Source organism: Pteropus alecto, unplaced genomic scaffold (genome assembly GCF_000325575.1).
Source record: "Pteropus alecto unplaced genomic scaffold, ASM32557v1 scaffold111, whole genome shotgun sequence".
NCBI lineage: Eukaryota > Metazoa > Chordata > Mammalia > Chiroptera > Pteropodidae > Pteropus > Pteropus alecto.
The window spans coordinates 5,535,685-5,544,480 of record NW_006431915.1 but is presented as its reverse complement, the minus strand read 5'-3'; the positions used below and the strand labels follow the sequence as shown (position 1 = coordinate 5,544,480).

The 8,796-nt window shown below is 36.2% G+C and overlaps 1 protein-coding gene across 3 annotated transcripts in view; it reads left to right on the top strand.

Annotated features, from left to right (window-relative positions):
• The window catches only part of LPAR1 (lysophosphatidic acid receptor 1), a 123,279-nt gene that overhangs the window by 44,127 nt on the left and 70,356 nt on the right, over positions 1–8,796 (top strand). The window lies entirely within an intron of this gene.

The window sequence follows — 8,796 nt, the reverse complement described above, 5'->3', positions numbered from 1 at the left end:
GCAAAAGGCAGAGGGTCATGGCTGTAGATGGTAAGATGATTCGAAAAGAGTTTAGACATTGTGGGTGCTGGGCAATAGAAACAGGGCAATAATAAATCTGTCTCTTTCCTAAAGGATAATTCCTCTAATTGTCCTACCTCTTTTCATTTGACTTCTCTTCCTTAATTCCTGTCCCTTCTTTCCTTGTTCTCTCCCTTCACGATTGAGCACACTCACTTGAGTACATTTTTCTCTAATTCAGAAACCTGTAATTCTAGCTCATTCCTGACCCACTATTCATAAACTATAGATTTTCCTCATTTTCTTTCCAATATAACACAAAGTAGCTTAAGCTTGAGACTGTAAAGAGTATCGCCAATATATTCTTTGCCCTAGTAGTGACAACTGTTCTGAGATTTTGCTGCATATTGTGTTTTACAATTTCTAGTTATTTCGACAAGTTTTAGGGTCACATCTTTCCTCATCAGGAACACTGTTCAAAAGTGAAAACTGTTTACCTGTCAATATAGTCTTTGAAATCAGGACAGTGAGCTTATTTAAATAATTTTTGGCCAGTTTCTTCCATCTGCAGAATATTGGACTCTGAACTGATAAAATACACATAAAATAGTGTGATTGTGGTGCTTGAGTTTCTCCGTCTGCAGCCAGCCAGCATGACCAGGATGGGCTAGCTGAATTCCTTCTTTTGAATGTATCCGCTCAGTGCCACATGGAGAGAATGATAGACTTTTAGGACAAATGTAGAATAAAAGGTCTGATTGAAAAGCTGGAGAAGTAAATGGAAAAAAACTGATCCTATGTGTGGAAAAGGAAAGATTTAAGAACATACTGAAATATACTGTCTTCTGTGAGTATACTAAAGCAAGATCTTGGGCCTGATACTTTGAAGAAGAGAGCGAAGTGTTTTGCCACCACAGGTAGAGATGGTATTTAAAAACAAAAACATGAGGAAATTGTTTGGTTTCCCCTCAAGTGCTTTTCTAATTTCTTTGTTTTAACTGCATGTGAAGCAAATGGATTCTGAAAGTGATCACAGCTTTCTTTGTCCCAGCTGGACCATTTGTCTCACTGGTCTTATGGGAGGCAGTGGCGAGGATAGGAAGCTCAGATAAAAAATGTAGCTTGGCCGTTTATTTGTCAACCTTTTTCCTCCTTTACTTTTTATTTATTTATTTGTTTTTAGTTTTGTTTTTAAGCCCGAAATTTTAATTTATTAACTTTAGAAATAAAACAGCATTCATTAACTCTTTTTCAAAAGGTGAAGAATTTTTTCCTTATAATTTCCTTGAGTTTTTATTGTAGATCATTGCAGTTTATATATGTATTTCAATCAGATAGCTATTTAAAAAACAGCTATAATAACTGTCTTTTTTGGTCACCATTATTTTGGCAGGTATTCCGTGTTTACCTGGATTGACAGATTGCTTGTGCTGAGTACCATGGGCCAGAAGAAGCAAAAATCCCTTATATAATGCCAACTGACAAAGTCTTCCAAGTTGCTCCTTTGTCTTATCTGTTGTGGCCAGAGCGATGGCTGTGTCTAGCTCAGTTTTTTTCCTTTTTGATTTGATTTTCTCCACTTGATTTTTTTATGGGAATTATTTTAACTCTTGAAGTTTAATAACTTAACAAAGCCAGTCGTAGATCATGCACTTGATATTTTTCCTGGAATGTGGTGAGGTCTTTTTAAAATTATGGTGTCGTACATTATACATAAAATTAACCATCTTAACCATCTTCAAGTTCAGTAATGTTACGTCTATTCATGTTGTTGTAAATAGATTTCCAAGGCTCTTTTCATCTTGTAAAACTGAAACTTTATGCCCATTGAAAAACATCCCTCCATTATCACCTGCCTCCATCCCCTGGAAACCACCATTCTACTTTCTGTCTCCATGAATTTGACTATTCTAGGTACTGCACAAATGGAATCATAACATTTGTTTTTCTGTGGCTGGCTTATTTTACTTAGTATAATGTCTTCATGGTTTATCCATGTTGTAATGTGTCAGAATTTCCTTCCTTTTAATGCTGACTAATATTCCATTGTATGTATATTCCACATATTGTTCATCCATTCATGCATCCATGGACACTTGGGTTGCTTCCACCTTTTGGCTGTTGTGAATAGTGAACATGGGTGTGGAAATGTCTCTTTGAGACTCTGCTTTTAATTCTTTTGGGTATATATCTGGAAGTTTTCTGGATTATATGATAATTCTATTTTTAATTATTTGAGGAACCATCATCCTATTTTCTATAGCAGCTGAACCATTTTATATTCCCACTAGCAGTAAATAAAGGATCCAATTTCTCCACATCCTTGAACACTTATTTTCTGTTTTCTTGTTGTTTGTTTGTTTGTTTATTTATTTTTGAGTTACCAGCCATTCTAATGCTTGGAGGTGTTAACTATCTTGTCGTGTGCTTTTTGGCCATTTGTATATCTTCTTTGTCTATTGAAGTCTTTTGACCATTTTTTAAATTGGGTTGTTTATTTTTGTTGTTATTGTTGAGTTGTAGGAGTTTTTAAAATATATTCTGGATATTAACTTTTTTCAGATACATGATTTGCAAATATTTTCTCCTATATCATGGGTTGCCTGTTCACTCTTGATTGTGTCCTTTAATACACAGATGTTTTTAACTTTGTTTTAGTACATTTTATCTATTTTTTTTTCATTATCTGTGCCGTGGTGAGTTCTTTAAACCTGTAAATTTAACATCTTTTAAGAAAAGTTTACTTTTATAGTTAAATAACTTCTGTTCCATTGTTCTCAAGTATACCGATTATTCTTATATTGAATTCCTGTTGTCTGTAGGGCCATAATTTCTAATCATTTTAGTGACTTCTATTGTTATAAGCATGTATATTTTTATCAAGCCAGTCTTCTTTGGCATCAGTTTGGTTTTCTGCAGTGGAACTTCTGCATGTTGTAGCTTTAAATTTTTTGTTTTAGCAGTGATATTATTTTTAAAAATTTTCCTGTTTTGCTTTTATTTCTTTATCAACGTTATGTTTGTAACTTAAATAGCTGTATGAGGGTTGTTAAGAAGAGTCTCTGCCTCTTCGTACCATTTTTTCTTCACCATAGCTATCATTTTCTCTTGTTTTACCTGTTTAATTTGGTATTTGCATTGCATTTCTAAGATTTTTATCTGTACTTTTTGATATATCAGTTTTAAATATTTATAGACTTTTCCATGTGGAAGGTGTGCCATACACATACTGCCATTTTCTTTACCTCATTGTCCTAATATAGTCAGTTCATGATTTAGATTAGGCCTTTACAGTGTTAATGTTATTATGATCTTGTTAATGATGTTCCGAGTTGAGCCATCTAGAAGTCTATGAATCCTTTTCTTCTTCTGCAAATTTTTTATTCTCCTTTAAATTAATCATTCTTTTTATGTTTGGTTGATTTTTTATGTGCTTATTACTCATTCAATCCCAGACACTCTGTCAGTTCTAGAAATCTGCACTTAATATATCCAAAGGACAGTTATTCTGTCAAGGCTACTTTGTGAGTCTTCTTACCTGTCATTCATAGGTCTCCTTTCACAATTATGCCAGAGATTCCCTTTGTTTATGTCCTGTATTATATTCCTAGTCCTGTATCACATGCCTTCCTTTTTCTTAGTTTCCTCCCTGTTTTGCTGAAGAACATCCTCCAATAGAATCGAGGTCGTAGATCACTTTTCTCGTTGCTCCATTGTCTTCTCGTTTCCAGGTGCGGTTTAGAAGTCCAGAGACTGATTCCTGATCCTTTGTTTCTGAGCTCCTCCACGCACACTTTCTGATAGCTTATAAGATTTTTTTGCTCTCTAGTGTAAAAAAAAAACTACAAGAAACAGCAAACCTCATAATGATGTGCTTAATGTGAGCAGATTCAAATCATTGAGGTGGGCTGGTAGTGACTTAGTGGGCCCTTACAGTTAACAGACTTAAGACTTTCCCACTTTAGAAAATGTTTCGAGTTATTTCATTTCCCCTCCTTTCATTTCCTTTATTCTTTTATTTTGGAATTGCTTTTATTTGGCCATCAGATCTCCTGGACTAGGCCCCTAGCCTTTTCACTTTGTTTTTCGCTCCACATTTTGGATTTTTACTTTAGGAACTTCACTTTCCAATCCTTCTACTGAATTTCAAATGATCAATTTTGAAGCATTTTGTTTTTGTTTCAGTGGGTCAATGTCGTCTTCCTGATGTTACTATTTTTAAGTCTTTTCATCTGTTCAAATTCCCGAGAAAAGACTCTTCCAGTCTCAGGCCTTCGATGATATAAGGTTGGCTTCAGATGCTGTTTATCTCTGGCAGGGAGAATAGATACTAAGAACGCTAAGCTATAGCTCTGGCCTTCCTACATCTTGTCATTTTTTTTGAACCCGTCTGGGTTTGGGATTCAGAGTTTTTTCCCCTTGGTTTCTGCCAGCCTGTAGAGCTCTCTGCAGCAAGATACACAAATTTCAGGTCTGAAATTTTTTCCTATTTGATTTAAATGGTCCTGTATATGTGAAACATCTTTCTAAAATTTTGAGGATCAATTTATCCTTTCCTAGTTTCATCATTGATAGCTTCTTCTTTCCTTAGTTAGTATTTTTTCTTGATCTGTTTTTGGTATGGAAGCTTTAAAATATTTTTCCATGTAGCTCTCTCAAGCTATAGTTTAATCTTCTGCTTCACTAATACCATTTTCTGCTTTATTTTTTATGCTCTTTTCTGCTTAATCTACTGCCTTCATTTAAGTTAATAATTCAGATATTTTTCTTTTTTTTCTTTTTGGTTAATGCAGGCTCATTTCTCATCTCATATATATTTTTTAAGTTTTCCTTTATGTAATACACCTATTTCTTAAGTAAATATTTGCTCTGATTTTAGAGTCTTTCCTTCTCTTGAACCACAGCAGTTTTCATTTGCTTGGTGTATTTAGATTTTTCTCTGTGCTTATCCTTAGGAAAGTCTGTGCATATTCAGTATTGGGTATCACCCTGTGTTTTTTCAAGAGACTAAAATGAGTCACTGTTTGACTCAAGTCCAGCTGAAGTAAAAAGGTTAGATTTATAGTAGATTAATTTGTAAATTAGAAATTCATCTTCCTGTGAGGCCTAGGGAAGGAGCCAGCATCAGCTGCATAAGTAATCAAAATGAAGTTTGCCTCAGAACCAGAGATTTTCTTTCAAGTATTTGGTGTGGCACTCGGTAATTAGCAAGGTTATTGTCACTTGGCATGGCTGCCCGTATCAGAAGCCAGCTGGTAGTGTTTTATTCCCCACATGTTTTCTGGGGCAATCATCATGGCCACATGCAAATTAGAAGTAAATACAGCCAGAGATTACTTGCTTAGTTGGAGCCAGGAACCCCATTTAAGGAGTGAGTGTATTTTCAGTGTATTCCAACTCCCCATGGCTCAGTTCCCTCAAGCCTGTTCCGCTGAACTAGGAGTATCATTATGAGTCCATTGGGGTATCATTTGCTGATTTTTCTGTCCATACAGTTGCAGCTTCACATTAAGGTGATGTGGTGTCTTAGTCCTTCTGTTAGCCTCCCATGTTGATTTTTTCTAGTGTATATTTTTGGAGGTTTAAGCAATAGTTGGGATCTATCTGTGGCTTCTAGGGCTGATTCAGGATATTTCCACTTCTTACACTTAATTGGTTATTTCTCTTGTAATCTGGCACAGAAGAATGAGCTGATGTAGTTTTCTTATTTGTAAATTGTATTTTATATATATGTTTTTGAACTGTAGGGAGGGATATTGAGGTCATTCTTATTCAGTGACAATAGGGGAATGAATGGTCAAGTAAATAAATGACAAAGCTAATTTTTTGCAAGTGAGAGGCCTTAGAGGTGGCTTTGTGGTTTTGTAAAGAATGATATAGATTAGAAGAGATACCTAGAATGTAAATGGAGACAACTAGAGAAGAAGAGAATGGGCAACAGTAATAACCTAAGGATAGCTGGAGTTAGTGGGGCCAACCCACACTGCTTTGTGGTTTCCTGTAGTTGAAGCAGTCTTGGAGCTCAAGCAAAGGAAATGGAATGTTAGGTTGATAACAGATGGGAAGAACTGCAAGACAGTTATCCAGGTACTTGGAAGAGTTCAAGAGCGATATATTTCTTTAAAAATTCTGTGCAAATCTGTAGTTGACAGTCTGGGAATCTGGGAAAGCAAGGGATTATTATATCACAAGGAGCCAGCTTACTTAGCTAGAGATTGAACAGCAATATGACTTAGAATATTGTCTTTTTTGTCGTTGTGTCTAGTTCCCCCATAATTTTTCCAGTTTTGTAAATAAATTGGGAAGTAAATAGATTTCATAAATGTAATTTTAAGACATCACTCCCAGGAGAGAGCTGATTGGTACCCTTTGAGGTAGTATTGCTTAGTCCTTTATATTTTCAGAGTCAAGTAACCACACACCATTTTATAAAGAGCTCTTGTAATGTCCTTACAATGTTCAACAATTATAATGTTCAACAAAAGCCTCTAAACTACATATGTCTTAAATGGTTTAGGGGAAGGCAGTTAATTTTCTGACTTATTTTCTTTCTGAAGATACCAGACTAACAATCTGTACTACCTATTATGCATCTCAAGGATATTTAACATAAATCAAAACTAGGGACACATTAAATTTTTATGTAGGTGAGAGCATAGGCTTCTCTGTTTCAGGGTTTGGAGAAAATAGTTACTCTGCAGGACATCTGACTTTCATCTTGCTTTCTTCAGGACTTTCTGAAATTTTTTAAAAAGAGACCCCAGGCACTTTCTGTCTCTTCTTCATTTTTGTTCCTTTAGAGAGTTAGTCTATGGAAAGAGCCTGGGCCCTGGCATGGGTCCTGGTCAGGTCTCAGCTCCCTCATTTCTGGTGGTTGTGACTCTGGTTACATTGCACAACCTTTCAGAGTCTTAGGTTTCTCATCTTTGAAATGAGTTAACAATATCCGCCTCAAACTGTATGTGAAATGACCGCTCTAGTGCTCAGCATCTAGTAGGCTTTCATTAAATCTCAGCCTCCCACCTTTCCCCCTTTTGTTTTCAGCAATGATGCTGTGTGGTATATTTGTCACATCAGTTTCTATATCCTTTTCCTTACTCCAGGCTAGGTGCCCAGGATTCACCTTTTGGGCAGCTCTCTGTACTCTGAATATTGAAAATATATTAAGGTTATATTACTTGATGACTTATCTGGGCAGGAATGATACTGGATCTGAGCACACAGTCTGAGTCTTTAAGAATGGACTTTCACTGCCCGCTTGTTTTGTTTTTTGATTGTCAAGCTAATTATATATTCATCTGTTCACCGTACATATGATAGAGCAAGATCACGTGAATTGCAAATACATGAGAAGGAAAAAGAAAAAGTAAAGAAGTAGGAGTGGGCACAAAATGATGCCAGGAATAAGTTCAGCACAAAACAGCACCCCATGTATAATTTTCTTAGAGTAGACTCTGCACTCTAGCAGCCATCATGAAAGAGAAGGCACTGCAATAAACATGTACTTTTCTCCTGGGCTGTTCATTTAAATTCACAGTGTGATAAACAATAGGTCTTCCCTCCACCCCACCCCCAAAACTGAGACTAAGGAGAATAGCAGTGTTGTCTCAGGGCACCTATGGACTCTGTGTTGAATGTTGTACCAAAACAGCTCCACAGCTTTGCTTCTTATTTGTTAATAACAGAGGGAAGCAGGTAGGAACATGCCACAGTTCTAAACAATTAGAACCTAAAGCTGTTGAAACTATAGTATGAAAGATAATACACAAAGACAGGGTAAAAATCAAATTTTAAAGTTCATAGAAGGTGCTTCCAAACCTAGATTACTTTTTAGAAAATGCTTCTTCTGAGGTTATGTGACTTGCTCAGCATCATTCAGCTAACGTAGAGCAGTACCAGAAGATTTGGGGTCGAAGGACTGAGATAACGTGTCCAACTTCACTGTTAACTCCTGCTCAAATCTTTGGATCTTGTGATCCTGCTCCATTACTTTCACTGTTATTAATAGTACCATTTTCTAATAGTTTAAAAGCATTCAGATATCATCTTGAATTCTGGTGAACCTAGAAAGTATATTTACAGACAAAGGCAGGGGTGCCTAAATACTCAATAAATACCTTTTGAATAAAAAGGTTTGTTAGCTGGCATGAAACAATCTATAAATGAACAATTTTCTTAAAATGCAAGAATTTTCTTAAATTCTTAAAATGAAAAAAAAAATTTCCTCTGCACTAAATTGCAACATGGAAACCAATCACTTCATTCTTTTTCCAGAAATTGGGCCATGCTTTACTGCAGGGAATTTAGTGCTTTTTTAATTTTCTTAATAAGCATGCTAATAATGGAAGAGTGAGTTATTCTGTGTATGTATCTAGCATCCCCTCCTTGAGGATGTCAAAGGATTTTAGAAGTGCACGCTTCCTTCCACATGTGGAGGTCTGACTTCTGAAGCCCCTACCACCCATTTGAGTACTTGACTCATTCCTATGACTGATTCTATAACTTTGGGGTGTCTTGCCTTCTCTTTAGTCTTAAAAGTGGCATCTGAGTTCCCTGAGGAAATATAAACATGGAACACATTCAGTTTCTTATGCTTCGTATTAGACTGGAAGTTGGTTGTTGCTTTAGTGCTGGTTCTGCCATTAACAAAAGGTATGACTCTGGTCTCTTCTCCATCCCTCAGTGTTTTGCTCTGCTGATAGGCAGGGTTGAACTGGGTGGTCGCAAAGACACGTGACGGTGTTATTCTCTCTGCCCTTTGTATGTAAACTCTCAGCTCTCAATTGTGGGTCACTC